We start from the raw sequence: 17,276 nt of genomic DNA, 5'->3' as shown, positions 1-17,276 counted from the left end.
GTTACATGGAAAGGCAGCCTGGGACTTCCTAAGCAGATGGAGTGCCCTGCTGTGCTACAGGCGATGCTCACCACCCCCCCCCCCCCGCCCTGCCCCACCCCCACCCCCACACACACCCTTGACAACCTGAGCAGACAAATCCCACTTCAGGGCAGGAGGTCAGGGGGGCTCTATCCAGGCCACCTCACCGCACAAATAAGAAAGTACTCCTGAACCCAATTAGGCAATTTGAGTCCCCGGATGCAAACAATTTCAGAAAGAATCCTCCTATGCAAACATTCCTTTAAATGCAAATGAAGTGTCTCCAGAATTCTCCAGGTTAGTGATAAAAGTGGGAAGGGCATACTCCAAGATCCAGAGGCCAACAGAGTCTCAATTTCCTCTTCCATTTCTCTGTGACGGGGTTACACGGTTTAAAGGGACTGTGTTCTCCAGTGCCCAGAGCATTGCTGGATTCAGGATTCCATTCCACAGGGCCTGGTGTGGTCTGGCCCCTCACAGCCTCCAGCTCACTTCACATGCATCCTGCAGACAGAAGGAGAGCAAACACACGAAACCTTCTGGAACACCCCTTCTCCATTCCTTGGGCTGTTCCCTGTCACCTACCCGCTCCTCCTGTCAGCAACTCTCCAAATGTAAGGATGAAAACAAATAACTTCCTCACCCCCACCCACTTCTCCACTTTCACCTCCATGACCCAATTCAAATCTTTCCTGTGCCCTGGGTGGGGGCGAGGGGGAAAACAGGAGGGTGGAGGTGGGGTGGGAGGGGGTAGGGCTGGGGAGGTATTAGTTGTACCAGAAATCAGAAAAGCAGAAATCATTAAAATTGAAAACAGGGCAATAGAGAAAACCAATGAAAGCAAAAATTGGTTATTTGAAAAGATCAATAAAATTAACAAACCTCTGGCAAGACTGGCAAAAAAGAGAAGATACAAATTACCAGTTTCAACAAGGAAATGGGATAAAGCAACAAATATAACAGGCATCACATGGTTAATAAGGAAATATTAGGAAAAACACTACATGCATAAATTTGACAATTTAGATGAAATTAACAAATTCCTTGAAAATTAGTAACTACAAGATCCCCTGGAGGAGGGTGTGGCAAGCCACTCCAGTTTTCTTGCCTGGAGAATCCCCATGGATAGAGGAGCCTGGCAGGCTACAGTCCATGGGATCACAAAGATTTGGACACGGCTAAGCGACTGAGCAAGAGTGAATATCTACAGTCTAGGAATCAGTGAACTGAAATGGACTGGAATGGGTGAATTTAACTCAGATGACCATTATATCTACTACTGTGGGCAGGAATCCCTTAGAAGAAATAGAGTAGCCATGATGCTCAACAAAAGAGTCCAAAATGCAGTACTTGAATGCAATCTCAAAAATGACAGAATGATCTCTGTTCGTTTCCAAGGCAAACCATTCAATATCACAGTAATCCAAGCCTATGCTCCAACCAGTAACGCTGAAGAAGCTGAAGTTGAACGGTTATGGGAAGACTAGAAGACCTTTTAGAACTAACACCCCAAAAAGATGTCCTTTTCATTATAGGGGAGAAGGCAATGGCAACCCACTCCAGTACTCTTGCCTGGAAACTCCCATGGACGGAGGAGCCTGGTAGGCCGCAGTCCATGAGGTCACGAACAGTTGGACACGACTGAGAGACTTCACTTTCACTTTTCACTTTCATGCAGTGGAGAAGGCAATGGCAACCCACTCCAGCGTTCTTGCCTGGAAAATCCCAAGGATGGAGGAGCCTGGTAGGCTGGCGTCTAGGGGGTCACACAGAGTCGGACATGACTGAAGCGACTTAGCAGCAGTAGCAGTTTCATTATAGGGGACTGGAATGCAAAAGTAGGAACTCAAGAAACACCTGGAGTAACAGGCAAATTTGGCCTTGGAGTACGGAATGAAGCAGGGCAAAGGCTAATAGAGTTTTGCCAAGAGAACACACTGGTCATAGCAAACACCCTCTTCCAACAACACAAGAGAAGACTCTACACATGGCCATCACCAGATGGTCAACACCGAAATCAGATTGATTATATTCTTTGCAGCCAAACATGGAGAAGCTCTATACAGTCAGCAAAAACAAGACCAGGAGCTGACTGTGGCTCAGATCATGAACTCCTTATTGCCAAATTCAGACTGAAATTGAAGAAAGTAGGGAAAACCACTAGACCATTCAGGTATGACCTAAATCAAATCCCTTATGATTATACAGTAGAAGCGAGAAATAGATTTAAGGGACTAGATCTGATAGACAGAGTGCCTGATGAACTATGGACAGAGGTTCGTGACATTGTACAGGAGAAAGGGATCAAGACCATCCCCATGGAAAAGAAATGCAAAAAAGCAAAATGGCTGTCTGAGGAGGCCTTACAAGTAGCTGTGAAATGAAGAGAAGCAAAAAGCAAAGGAGAAAAGGAAAGATATTCCCATCTGAAGGGAGAGTTCCAGAGAATAACAAGGAGAGATAAGAAAGCCTTCCTCAGCGAGCAGTGCAAAGAAATGGAGGAAAACAACAGAATGGGAAAGACTAGAGATCTCTTCAAGAAAACTAGAGATACTGAGGGAACATTTCATGCAAAGATGGGCTCGATAAAGGACAAAAATGGTATGGACCTACAGAAGCAGAAGACTAAGAAGAGGTGGCAAGAATACACAGAAGAACTATGCAAAAAAGATCTTCATGACCCAGATAATCACAATGGTGTGGTCACTCACCTAAAGCCAGACATCCTGGAATGTGAAGTCAAGTGGGCCTTAGAAAGCATCACTATGAACAAAGCTAGTGGAGGTGATGGATTTCCAGTTGAGCTATTTCAAATCCTGAAAGATGATGCTGTGAAAGTGCTGTGCTCAATACACCAGCAAATTTGGAAAACTCAGCAGTGGTCACAGGACTGGAAAAGGTCAGTTTTCATTTTAATCCCAAAGAAAGGCAATGCCAAAGAATGCTCAAACTACCGCATAATTGCACTCATCTCACATGCTAGCAAAGTAATGCTTAAAATTCTCCAAGCCAGGCTTCAGCAATACGTGAACCATGAACTTCCAGATGTTCAAGCTGGTTTTAGAAAAGGCAGAGGAACCAGAAATCAAATCGAGTTCTCTAGTTCAAAACATCCGCTGGATCATGGAAAAAGCAAGAGAGTTCCATAAAAACATCTATTTCTGCTTTATTGACTATGCCAAAGCCTTTGACTGTGTGGATCACAATAAACTGTGGAAAATTCTGAAAGAGATGGGAATACCAGACCACCTGACCTGCCTCTTGAGAAATCTATATGCAGGTCAGGAAGCAACAGTTAGAACTGGACATGGGACAACAGACTGGTTCCAAATAGGAAAAGGAGTACATCAAGGCTGTATATTGTCACCCTGCTTATTTAACTTATATGCAGAGTACATCATGAGAAACGGTGGGCTGGAGGAAGCACAAGCTGGAATCAAGATTGCCAGGAGAAATATCAATAACCTCAGATATGCAGATGACACCACCGTTACGGCAGAAAGTGAAGAGGAACTAAAAAGCCTCTTGATGAAAGTGTCTGACCCTTTTGCAACCCCATGGACTGTAGCCCTCTAGGCTTCACTGTCCATGGGACTTTCCAGACAAGAATACTGGAGTCAGTTTCCATTTCCTTCTCCAGGGAAAACTTCCACTACTATGTTGCTAATAATAGTAAGAGTAGACATTCTTTTTTTTTTTTCAGATTCTTTTTTTTTTTAATTTATTTAATTAGAGGCTAATTACTTTATAATATTGTATCGGTTTTGCCATACATCAATATGAATCTGCCACAGAAGAGTAGGCATTCTTATCTTGTTCTTCGTCTTAGGTGGAAAGCACTCTTTCATCAAGTTTGCTGCTAGCTACATATAGCTTTTGGTAGATGTTGCTTGTCAAATTGAGGAAATTCTCCTCTATTCTTCCTCGGTTCAGTTCAGTTCAGTTCAGTCGCTCAGTCGTGTCCGACTCTTCACGACCCTATGAATTGCAGCACGCCAGGCCTCCCTGTCCATCACCAACTCCCGGAGTTCACTCAGACTCATGTCCATCAAGTCAGTGATGCCATCCAGCCATCTCATCCTCTGTCGTCCCCTTCTCCTCCTGCCCCCAATCCCTCCCAGCATCAGAGTCTTTTCCAATGAGTCAACTCTTCGCATGAGGTGGCCAAAGTACTGCAGTTTTAGCTTCAGCATCATTCCTTCCAAAAAACACCCAGGACTGATCTCCTTTACAATGGGCTGATTGGATCTCCTTGCAGTCCAAGGGACTCTCAAGAGTCTTCTCCAACACCACAGTTCAAAAGCATCAATTCTTCGGTGCTCAGCTTTCTTCACAGTCCAACTCTCACATCCATACATGACTACTGGAAAAACCATAGCCTTGACTAGATGGACCTTAATGTCTCTGCTTTTGAATATGCTATCTAGGTTGGTCATAACTTTCCTTCCAAGGAGTAAGCGTCTTTTAATTTCATGGCCGTAGTCACCATCTGCACTGATTTTGGAGCCCAGAAAAATAGAGTCTGACATTGTTTCCACTGTTTCCCCATCTATTTCCGATGAAGTGATGGGACCAGATGCCATGATCTTTGTTTTCTGAATGTTGAACTTTAAGCCAACTTTTTCACTCTCCTCTTTCACTTTCATCAAGAGGCTTTTTAGTTCCTCTTCACTTTCTGCCATAACGGTGGTGTCATCTGCATATCTAAGGTTATTGATATTTCTCCTGGCAATCTTGATTCCAGCTTGTGCTTCCTCCAGCCCAGCGTTTCTCATGTTGTACTCTGCATATAAGTTAAATAAGCAGGGTGACAATATACAGCCTTGATGTACTCCTTTTCCTATTTGGAACCAGTCTGTTGTCCCATGTCCAGTTCTAACTGTTGCTTCCTGACCTGCATATAGATTTCTCAAGAGGCAGGTCAGGTGGTCTGGCATTCCCATCTCTTTCAGAATTTTCCACAGTTTATTGTGATCCACACAGTCAAAGGCTTTGGCATAGTCAATAAAGCAGAAATAGATGTTTTTATGGAACTCTCTTGCTTTTTCCATGATCCAGCGGATGTTTTGAACTAGAGAACTCGATTTGATTTCTGGTTCCTCTGCCTTTTCTAAAACCAGCTTGAACATCTGGAAGTTCATGGTTCACGTATTGCTGAAGCCTGGCTTGGAGAATTTTAAGCATTACTTTGCTAGCATGTGAGATGAGTGCAATTGTGCAGTAGTTTGAGCATTCTTTGGCATTGCCTTTCTTTGGGATTAAAATGAAAACTGACCTTTTCCAGTCCTGTGACCACTGCTGAGTTTTCCAAATTTGCTGGTGTATTGAGCACAGCACTTTCACAGCATCATCTTTCAGGATTTGAAATAGCTCAACTGGAATTCCATCACCTCCACTAGCTTTGTTCATAGTGATGCTTTCTAAGGCCCACTTGACTTCACATTCCAGGATGTCTGGCTCTAGGTGAGTGATCACACCATTGTGATTGTCTGGGTCATGAAGATCTTTTTTGCATAGTTCTTCTGTGTATTCTTGCCACTTCTTAATATCTTCTGCTTCTCTTAGGTCCATACCATTTCTGTCCTTTATTGAGCCCATCACAACTAAAGCAACTTAGCATCCATGCAAGCACATACTTATATTGAGCCAGATAACTAATGATAATTTCCCTGTTTAAAAATCACTCACTTAGTAATCTTAATTGCATCTGAAAACCCCCTTCACAGCAGTATCTAATGTTTGAGTGAATAGTCAGGGAACAGGAATCTTGGTGGGGAAATCTTTGAGATTATGCCTACCAGAGACTTGGAGAACTTACTTGAAAAATCCTATATCTGACCAAGGACTCATGCCTAGAAAACAGGCAGAGTCACTAAAGAGGATACACAAATGGCAAGTAAACACGTAAAAAGATGATGAATAATACTAGCCCTTAGAGAAGAGCGAATTAAAGACCACAATGAGATATCACTACACCCCTATCGGAACAGCTAAATTGAAAATAATGACCATACCAAATGCTGGTGAGGATTCTGAGGAACTGGATCTCTCATCCACTGTTGGTGGGAATGTAAAATAGTAGAGCACTGCAGGCCTGAGTATTCATCTCAGATAAGTAAAAACTTATGTCCACACAAAATCTTTTATACACATTTTTATTATTGCCTTATTTCTTTTATAATATTCCTAAGCTGGAAACAAGCAAAATGTCCTTTAATGAATGGATGAATGGTTAAACATACTGATAGAACCATACTATGAATGTACTAGCAAGCATTCTCTAGAGTTAGGTAGATGATAGATAGATTTTAAGAAATCGGCTTGTATAATTGTGGAGACTGTCAATCTAAAATCTTCAGAATAGATGAGCAAGCTGGAGACTCAGGGAAGAGTAGATGTGGTAGGTCAAATCTGAAGTCAGTCTGCTGACTGACCATCTTCCTTGAGAGAAGTCAGGTTTTTTTCTATTGAGTCCATCAATTACTTATTTACAAATTCTACTGATTTAAATGTTAATCTCCTCTTAAAAGGTATCTTTGCAGGAACAAAATAGAATAATGTTTGGCCAAATGCCTGGGAACCATGATCTACCCAAGTTAACACATGAAATTAACATTACAGTGGAGTCCTGGTGCTGCTGCTGCTGCTAAGTCGCTCACTCATGTCCGACTCTGTGCGACCCCATGGCCTGCAGCCTACCAGGCTCCTCCATCCATGGGATTTTCCAGGCAACAGTACTGGAGTGGGGTGCCATTGCCTTCTCCCACAGTGGAGTACTACTCGGCGATAAAAAAGGAACAGATTGTTGATACACTTGCACAGGTCTCAGGGGAATTCTGCTGAGTGAAAATAAAATACAGTCTTAAAAGGCCACATACTATATGGTTCAATTTACATAACATCTTTTAAATAACCAAAATACAGACATGGAAAACAAATTAGTGGTTGGTGGGAGAGAAGGGGTGACTGCAGGGGAAACGCGAGGGACTCTTTACAGTGATGGAGCAGCCCTGCACCTTGACGGCAGCAGTGCTTTCAAGCACCTCTACACCTGCTGCCGCTGCTGCTGCTGCGCAGTCGCTCCAGCCGTGTCCGACTCTGTGCGACCCCACAGACGGCAGCCCACCAGGCTCCCCCGTCCCTGGGAGTCTCCAGGCAAGAGCACTGGAGTGGGTTGCCATTTCCTTCTCCACTGCATGAAAGTGAAAAGTGAAAGGGAAGTCGCTCAGTCGTGTCTGACTCTTCGCGACCCCATGGACTGCAGCCCACCAGGCCCCTCCGTCCATGGGGTTTTCCAGGCAAGAGTACTGGAGTGGGGTGCCATGGCCTTCTCCAATCTACACCTGTTACAAACTGGCAAAAAACTGTACACACACATTGTGCCAAGGCCAGTTTCCTGGTTTTGATTCTGGACCATAATTATGTAAGTTTTAACTGGGGGCCTAAGTGATGGAGGGCACACAGGGCTTCTCTGCACCATCTATGCAATGTCCTGTGAATCTATAATGATTTCAGAATAAAAAATGTTTAAAAAAGAAAGAACCAGAGGATTTATAGCAGAGTCAATATGCAGATTTTCAATAGTAAACATGTATTCCTCTGAATAGACACATGCTTTTTAAAATCTTTTTCCTGGTTCTTGGTTGTTTTTTTTTTTAACAAGAATGTCCAAAACTTTTCCTTCAGAATGAATTTAGACAAGTACCAGTGAATGAAGTGATGCCTGTTCGTGCCTATGGGAGGAAGCCAGGAAGGGAGCAAGGCTTAGGATGCTGTCTGCCTGAATACCAAGAAGCCACCAAGGTGAACAAACCCCAACTGTGAGGCTCCTAAAGCCTGAACTACCCACTTCCTTCTCACCCTCCTCTTACGTGGTCTTGGGCTTGTAGCAGCTCCCATGATGGGCCAGTGGCACATCCAAAGTGGTCCTTCTGAACCAGAAATTGTTCTTTTCCATTTGTTCACCTTTTAAGACAATTTCCTTTCTTTCCATTTCTATCTAAGCCAACAGCCATAAATAAGTCAACATCATGGTCTTCAAAGGCCACCCAATCTGTGTTCACATACTCCTTTCATATGACCATAGTAAGCCCCAGAGATGAACAAGCCTTCCCAAGCAAGTTATTTATAACTATTAATGGCGATAATTGAAAAATACATGTGCACTTTATTTTTGAAGCCACATAGATTCACTGAAGCTGATCCTCTAGTTATGGGACTAGACTGCATTCACATTGCTTTTAAAATAGTCTTCAACAGTCAAAATAAGGGAATTCTCTGGCAGTCCAATGGTAGTGTTGCTGGCCAAAATCTTGACCCTCTCTGCCCACCAAAGCTAAATTAAAAACATGGAGACAGAGTTTAGAAAATAAAGAGCTGGCTTTAATTCCCAGCAGGTGGAGGGGGGAATATAGTAGGCTCATGCCTCAAGAACTGTGCCCTCCCTCCACGAGGACTCTAGAGGCAAGGCAAGGGCTTCCAGTCAGGAGTAATGAGGGACAAAGGTGATAGGGTCTTGATTTCTTCCTCTTGAGTGTTTTAAAGACAGTCTTGAACTGGCGTCAGTAACCCAATAATTGAGTATGGCAGTTCGGTTGCTCTGCAGTCTTCCTTCTGATATGTAAGTACACGGGGAAGGGTGTTGTATGGGTAAATACCAGATATAGGGTGTATTTAGTGTAGAGTCAAAGGAGGAAAATGTGAATTGTAGCTCTTGAAGAATTAGGGGGCAGAAAAGCAAACTTAGTTATAGACATTCAGAGTTAGGAACAGTTAAAGTGAAAAAAAACTAGGAATATTCAGGCCTGATCACTGTTCTCTTTATCGTCTTTGTTCTCAGGAAAGGGAAAGAGAAAAACACATTCCTCTTCTTTCCTTTTCACTGCAACATTAGGACTTAGTGCTTTCACTGCTGTGGGCCCAGGTTCAATTCTTGGTCAGGGAACTAAGATCCTGCAAACCTCATAGAGCAACCAAAAATAGCAGCTAAAAAATAAAGTCAAATCAAAATAAGAACCATCTAGACAGGACCTTAGGAGAATCTAAAGGACCTGCCAAACAAGAGGTTCACAATCAACGGAGTCCAGTCAAAGGGTAGGCCCAGTCTGGGGTAGCAGGGCCAGACTGGCTCGTGGGACACAGCCACAGAGAGGGGCTCTGTCCATGGCGCCCCGGTCCTTTCTCCCCCTCCCTCTTGCCCCGCAAGATCTTCATTTCCCTCCAACCCTGTTGGCCAGGTTTTAACTGAGCACCCCCACCAGAAGAAGCACCTTCTCTTGAGACCTCCTTCCCACCTCCCCTCCCATGAGAGTGAAAAAGCAGGGTTTGGCTGGCTCCTCAGCCCGCCTGTGGTTATTACAGCTGACTCACCAGACCATGCTGGGTACACAGTTTGGAATATTGAAGCAATTCACTTAACATGAGATCATATTTCCCTCTGTCATTACATATTCTTGGAAAACATGATTTTTAATGGCTGCAAACATTGCCAGGACCATCTGCTTACTTGATCTTGGCATTCAAACTGGCAGACAGAGCAAACAGATTTATGGCTACCAAAGGGGAAAGTTCAGGGAGGGATAAACTTGAGATTAGCAGATACACACTACTATATATAAAATGGATAAACAACAAGGCCCTACTGTACAGCACAGGGAACTATCTTCAGTATCTTATAATAAACTATAATGGAAAAAATTTGAAAATAAATATATAATATTTATATTATATATATATATATAACTGAGTCACTTTGCCCCACACTAACTTACAACATTGTAAATCAACTATTGTTTGTTATTATTGTTCTTTAGTTACTAAGTCCTGTCTGACTCTTCATGACCCCATGGACTACAGCACACCAGGCTTCCCTGCCCTTCACCATCTCCTGGAATTTGCTCAAACTCATGTCCATCGAGTCGGTGATGCCATCCAACCATCTCATGCTCTGTCATCCCCTTCTGCTCCTGCCTTCAATCTTTCCCAGCATCAGGGTCTTTTTCAATGACTCAGCTCTTCGCATTAAGTGGCCAAAAGTCGAAAGCATCAATTTGACTATACTTCAAATCAACTATACTTCAATTAAAAAAATAATAAGGCAGTTTCCTATCCATTTGAACAAATACTGTAATAATCAAATTATTATCCCAAACCTCCTTACCACTTAGAAACTTAATCTGCAAAGGGTGAGGGTCGACTTTTAAACCTTCAAGGCAGTAGTCAGGTAGAAATCTTCTGCCCATATATAGTCCATCTTCAGATAGGTCTGAAGAAGAGAAAGGACCCAGTAGTCCGCTGCATGGGGTCCTCAGTAAAGGTTATGAGAAAGTCGGGTGGTAACAACAACCTTGTTTATTGAGCATGTACTAGATTGCAGCCCTACATGGAGCACTTTGATAGAGAACTGTCCCCACTCCTTCATGGCAGCATTTTTAGCCCAAAGGGAATGACAAGAGGACAAATGACAGCTACTCATTGTGAGAGCTTAGGTTCAAGGTGGCTCCGTGGTAGAGAATCCACCTGCCAGTCCAGGAGACATGGGTTAGCTCCCTGATCTGGGAAGATCCCACAAGCCACAGAGCAACTAAGCCCGTGCACCACAACCACTGAGCCTGTGCTCTGGAGCCCGGGAGCTGCAATTACAGAAGCTCTCATGCCCTAGAGCCTGTGTACCGCAACTACAGAATAGCCCCCGCTCACCACAACTGGAGAAAAGCCTGCAAGCAAGGAAGACCCAGCAAAACCACAAATAAATAAGTGAATAAAAGTATTTAAAAAATAAAAGGATTCAGATCAGTGTATGGAGCCAGCAAGCAGTGTCCCACAGCGAGGGTCCCTGCGCCCCTGTCCTGCACAGGTATTTCCTGGTCCAATGTAGGAGAAACCCACCCCTCTCCATTGCTGGCTGTTCCTGAGAACCTTCCTCCAGCTTCCATTGTTCTCCATCTTGTATCTGCCAGTAAAACAGGATGCTTGTGTTTTCAGAAAGTGGTCACAAGAATACCTCCAATCTTACCTGCTGTCCCTGAACCTGGCATTCTTCACCAAGAGGTGGGGTCTAAGTCCTCTTGCCTTGATCCTGACCAGCCTGGAACTTGCTTACAGTCAAGAGTGTAGCAAAAGTGTCACACGTGGTTTCCAAAGCTAGCTCATAAAATCTGAGGCCATTTCTACCTGGCAGCTGGAATCCCTGAGAAGGATGACCTCACTGAGGCCCCCATGCTGAGGAGATGCTCAGGCCGTGTATAGGTGTTCTGGCTGAAAGTTCCAGCTGTCAGCAGCAGCCGCCACAAACACAGGCAAGCCTTTAGATGATTCTAGGTCTCAGCCTCTCTGTATCCCCAGCTGAGTCCCCAGACATCGTGGAGACTGGCCAAGGGGGCCGATGCGGCTCATGAAGTGTTATGACAACAAGGACATGGAGGACAAGCTCTCTGATGAGTGTTGTCGCTTTGAAGAGTATTTGTGAATAGTAAGTGCTCAAGAAAACTTGCATTTCCCTGAAAGAAACTTGAAAATGAAGACAAAATAACCCAAAACTCACAAAGCTCAAAGCTCTGTGGAAAGGCTGGATTAGGGAACTTGGTTGATCTCAGAGGCCCAGCTGGAGACTCCCAGCATTACCACCCAAGTGAAGGTCAAAGGGAGAGTTGGGTCAGCTAAGTGCTGGCCCCTAAGTCCCCAGATGGCTGTCAAGAGAGACTGGTTCTCCTCCAGTTGTGCATGTGCTCCAGAAAGAGAACAGAGTGGCCTTGGCTACTCCTTCTAAGGGGTGAGACTTAGGAGGTGGGCACACGGGTCACGAGAGCATCATCGAGAACAACGTGGTGGCCACTTTACTGGCACGTGTGGCCCCAGGCCTGTCAGGCTCTCACCAGCCTCCCCGGTCAGACGCAACTCAGCTCGTCTCTGGGTTCAGGTCAGCAAGTTGGATGGAGAAAAACAAAGGGTTCAACCCAATCCTCCAGGAAGGGGGGAAGAGGAAGTTCCTCCCCTCAAGGTGACCTTGAGAAGAGGGGAAGAAAATTCCCACCTAGACATCATATTAACATCCCAGGTGGCTTGGTGGTAAAGAATCCGCCTGCCAACACAGGAGAAGCAGGAGACGTGGGTTCAATCCCTGGGTCAGGAAGATCCCACGGAGGAAGAAATGGCAACCCACTGCAGTATTCTTGCCTGGAGAATTCCATGGACAGATGAGCCTGGTGGCCTGCAGTCCATGGGGTTGCAAAGAGTCAAACACGACTGAGCATGCATGCATACATCAGACATCATCTTAAAGGATCTGGGGTACAATTGGTCCACCATTCCCCACAAGGCCTCTGTGTTAAAGTTGTTTTTACAGCGCACTCTGAGCTCACTGATGCTCACAAGAGAGACCCAGATAATGAAGAATGTGCCCCACGTGTCCACAACTCAAGACCTGCTCAGAGAGGGAGCACTGGCTTGAGCTGGGAGAGTCTGAGCAGGGCCCACTGGTCCCCTTTCTCTCTGAGGCCAGGTCAGACCTGGCTCATCTCTCCCCTGGCCACACACTGCTTTGCACAAAATGAGCACTCATCCTGGTGGAACACTGACTGGGGAGGAAGATGGAGGCACTGGACATGTCTTACTCGCTGATACATTAAGCTTGACTCCGGTCACCCCCAGGCCATGTGAAAAATGGTTTCCAATGTTTATTTTTGTGACGGGTCATGAATGCTTTTTCTACAATGACAGTAAAATCAACAAAAAGGACAAAGCTAGGAATCATGGCTCCAAAGAAGTTTTTTTCCTCCTGCCTCAAATCCTCACAAGTCACCTTCAAAAGGCACATACACTGGTCAGGTCCCTTATCTGCCTTTAAATCATTGATAATACCCAGCAAAAATCATCTGTGAGCAGAGAGAATTCCTCAGCTAAGCTATATCCACATCACAGAGTCTGAAAATTTTTAAACTAACTTAACTAATCAGAGTAATATTTAACTAGATCTTTTTCTAATTTGGAATGACCTTCATCTTCCTTCAGCTGGGTGCAGGCAGCCAGAGCACAGTTGTGGCTATTTTTATTAAAACAAAGGTGAGCACACTGTTTGTTTAGTCGCTCAGTCATGTCTGACTCCTCTGCAATCGAATGGACTGTAGCCCACCAGGCTCCTCTGTCCATGGGATTGTTTAGGCACAAATACTGGAGTGGGTTGCTGTTTCCTCCTCCAGGGGATCTTCCTGACCCAGGGATGGAACCCTTATCTCCTGCAAGTCTCCTGCACTGCAGGTGGATTCTTTACCACTGAGACACTGTGTGTGCTGGTTTTTAGTTCCATACACAATGAACTTCCTGTTTTTCCCTAATAATAAAATTTTTTTCTAATAAAATCTTCGATAAAACATGATTTTCCCAATAAATGCTTCCCAATAAACATTAATGCTAGTTTGACAGCATGAAGAAAAACAAATCCAAAAGAATAGGATTTTTTAAATATTGGCAGTTTCTGAGGACCACTTCCTCCCCCGTTTCTCTAGGAACACCTTTGGGCCCTGGGGAATACGACAGCAGCTCCCATTTGGACTTTTCATCTCGTGTTACCAGCGACAGCTACATCTTCTAGAGGCTGGTGCAGTTCCCCTTGAGCATCCCCAGTGGCTCAGCAGTAAAGAATCCGCTTGCAATGCAGGAGCTGCAGGAGATGAGGTTGGATCCCTGTGTCAGGAAGATTCCCTGGAGGACGATGGCAACCCATTCCAGTATTCTTGCCTGGAGAATCTCATGGACAGAGGAACCTAGCGGGCTACAGTCCATAGGGTCACAAAGAGTCGGACTGGACAGAAGAACTTGGCGCGCACACACGTGCAGTTCCCCTGGTATAACAGGTGCTGGTCAATGCTTGTCAAATCAAAGAAAAACTTGGGAGGCACTCTTGTGCATTTTAAGACTCTTGTCCACCTCTGGGCCTGAGCCTTTGGGTTTCAGGGTTTTCATGGTCCCCACTAGTATGACAAACACCTCCTGAGTGGCCAGAAGACTAGCAGACCATCTCTGCACTAGATGAGTGTGGTCTGTGGGGCAGAGGCCTCACTGAGCAGCCTCATCCACAGCTTGGAAATCTACCAGGTCCCCAGCACCTGAGAACTGTCCAATCTTTCCAAAGGCCTTTTGCACTGTAGCTTGTTCTGGCTTCCTTGCCTGGGAGATGAGCCTCTGCCGCTCCCCACACACCCTCAACACACAGTCCCCTCTCTTGACCACAGGCCTTGGAGGGACAGCTCCCCCTGAGCATGAGAATTTCAGAGACAGAAGGAATCTCTCATTTGCCACAAAGGCAGCTTCCGGCCGGTGCTGGGCTTCATCCTGATGAAGTTTCACCCTCTGGTGAGGAAGGGCTGGAGAGAACACTTTATCCACAAGCTGGCATCCCCTATCCCCACTCCTGGCTCCCGGTCTGCCTCCCGCAGGAAGTCCATCCCAGCCAGGGAGGGCACCCTGGAACCCCAATCTGATGGTGTAAAACTTCTTGATTACACCCCTCCAGGTCCCCTCAATAGTTATATGTGGGAAGAGAAGGTAAAAGATGGCCCTGACAGAGACTGCGTTGCACCTAGCATTCCACCCTGCACTGCCTCTTACCTCCCAAATAGTGAAGAATGAAGTCATCCAGCTGCTAGCATCAGGCAAATTCAAGGACTGTGGACACAGCAAGAAAGAGAGCAAAGGCGACTGGGAGCAGCTGTTTCTCCCGCTGCACCGCCATCTCCCTCGGAAATGACATTTATTTCTAACAAATCCCGAGCCTCTGACTCACCGGCTGCCCTGATTCTTCCTGCCAGCTGCAAATTTTTGAAGCTTTTTGTCATTGACAGGAATGTCCATGATTGCTTGTGGTCCCCACAGCCTTGGAGCCTGGCTTGGTGGCAGAGTACAGGAAAGGGACAAGCTGGACAGTCATGGTTTGGCAGACCAACCACCCCTGCTCCGAGCTGCAGATGAAAACCCCAGTCTCGCAGAATCTCACATCTAAGGGCCACAGATCAGCTATAAGGCAGGGACAAGAGGATGGGGCAAAAGGGGGACACTCGGGGCCACATTTAACTCTTGTTGGTTTTTTTAAGGCCCCTTATCTTTTTCTAGCAGATCCCAGACACCTCCAGTCCCAGAATCGAGGGTTCAAACTGGTGTGCCCCTCCCCCTTCACAAGTCTGTGAACAAAACAGGCTTGATTGGAGCCAACTGTTCTCCTTTCTGAAGATCTGAGCTGGAAAGCTTCACATCCATTCTTTCAGGCTTGAGGGCCCCAGGGAAGCTGAAGGCAACTGCAGCCTGGGAACAGGGAAGGTGGTGGAAGTAGGGGAGTCTCCTGGTACCCCCGATGCAGAGCGCATAAAAATGGACATCAGCAGATGTGGAGATGACGCAATGTCTGGCCAGGTAGAAAGAAAACCCAGAGCAGCGTTTGGACAAATGTGCTACCTTGATTTCCATCCAAAAAGCAACAGAACTCAAGGTGAGAACTGTCAGCTCATCCAGGTGACAGGTAGAAAATCAAGGCCAAGGTCAGAGCATACGCTTCCAAAGTGGGCACTCGCTCCAGAGGGATCTGACGAGTGAGCACCACTGGTTACTGCAAACGCACCTTCCCCTTCACGAACATCACAGGATCTGGGGTTTAAGGCAGCATCAGTGCCCAGGGACGCCCCGTCTGTCTAAAGGGTTTGCTGGTGGTGCCCAGTTCTCAAGTTACCTATTAGTACCAACCTGGGGCAGCCGTGGGACTGGGACATGAGCAAGATGGCAGAATTTCAAACAGACACCCAAACACCTGTTTTTCTTGTGAAGTAAAAACAAGTTAATAGTCACACCAAAACCATGAAGAAAACCACAAGTGACCCAAGGATTTCTGACTCACCCCCAGTCTGACTGCTTTGTGACATTCCACCCAAAGCCGTCAGCCACCTTTGGGGGCACAGGAACGCCAGTCAGCAGTCCTTCTGTTTCCCTAACTGGGGGTGAGTACCCTCGTGTGCCTGCTCCCAGACGGCTCTTGCTTTCAGATTTAAAAAAAAAAAAAAAAAAGAAAGAATAAAAGAACAACAGCCAAAAAAAAAACCACCCAACTTTCCCTTAAGCTCAAGTGACTAAGACAAGCTGGCAGGGACCCTCCCTCAGACCATAATTGTGGGAAACCTCTTGCAAAACAGTGTTCTCTGTAAGATAAACTATGTCTGTTCCCAGCAGCCAAGCGCCACACCTGAGAGAACCAGTGAGAGGTTTCCTTTAAGAAAACTTCAAGAAAACATTGAGAAAGCTCACTCTCCTACGCACCAGGAATAGCTGTGAGACTGACTTCTACAGCCTGAGAAATACACTTTTTTTTTTTTTTTTTGTCTTTAAACAAGAAAATATTCAGCACAACATTCACCCAATTCTGGAAACTTGTGTCAGAAAGCTCTAACTCAGTCTGGGATCCTGTGACCCACCATGAGCAGAGGGTCTGGCACATGCCAGACACAAGTCAAGGCCCTTTTCTGGCAAGCAGGGCCCTGCACTAGCCAAGAGTCCAGTGTCCACCAGAGCACCGGGCCAGCCAGGCCCCAGAGCCCTCCTGGACTTGTCACACTATATGTACACAGCTCAGAGCATGTGGTCACACCTGTAGGGAACAGGGCCTGGCCCCCAAGCCCAGGCTGCCGTCCTCGGGCAGGACTACAGGCTCAGTGCGCTGTGAGGTTGCCTGTTCCCCATGCCACCCCCAAGGAGGGCAGCGGGGCAGGGGAGGACTGGGACCATCTACTCCATTCATTTCCCCTTCGGGGTCCTACCGGAACCTTGAGGTGGCATAAGAGGGGACAGCCCCACCTCCACCTGCCCTCTGCCCAGCACTGCTCTTGGGTGCCCAGAGCCTCCACCCAGCTGCCCTGCTGTGCCTACTCTTGTTTTGGGCCCCTGGGGGCTCCTGGGGGCCCAGCCCACTCAGACTCCCAGGGGCTTCCCTGTAAGCCAGCGAGAGTCGGGTGCTCAGGACCTCACAGTGAGGTAACAGCTGGGACTCAAAGAAGAAACAAAGCGCAGGCGTATGGAGCTGTCTGGGGCCCTGGGTGAGCAGGGGCTGGGGGTCAAAACCTCACCTGCAAGAGCTACCCCACTACATACGTGTCATGTGAGCGTCAGCCTAGGGCACGAGGAAATCTGACTGCTCAAAGAAAAACATCTCCTCCGGAGGTCGCTCCAGGTACTGGGAACCCCCTCCATTCACTCCCCGCCTCCCAGGTGGAGCTTGTTAC

At 46.3% G+C, this 17,276-nt stretch overlaps 1 long non-coding RNA gene across 1 annotated transcript; it reads right to left on the bottom strand.

Annotated features, from left to right (window-relative positions):
* Positions 1 to 265: 265 nt before the first annotated feature.
* Positions 266 to 17,275, bottom strand: LOC129622722 (uncharacterized). Its single transcript, XR_008700113.1, has 2 exons — positions 17,146 to 17,275; positions 266 to 525 (listed from the first exon to the last, which is right to left on the bottom strand). It is a non-coding gene; the product is annotated as an uncharacterized LOC129622722 (long non-coding RNA).
* Position 17,276: the final 1 nt, after the last annotated feature.

This window comes from Bubalus kerabau, chromosome 11 (assembly GCF_029407905.1).
Source record: "Bubalus kerabau isolate K-KA32 ecotype Philippines breed swamp buffalo chromosome 11, PCC_UOA_SB_1v2, whole genome shotgun sequence".
In the NCBI taxonomy this organism is placed as follows: Eukaryota; Metazoa; Chordata; class Mammalia; order Artiodactyla; family Bovidae; genus Bubalus; species Bubalus kerabau.
The sequence above is the reverse complement of the archived record's forward strand: the minus strand, read 5'-3'. Positions and strand labels throughout refer to the sequence as shown.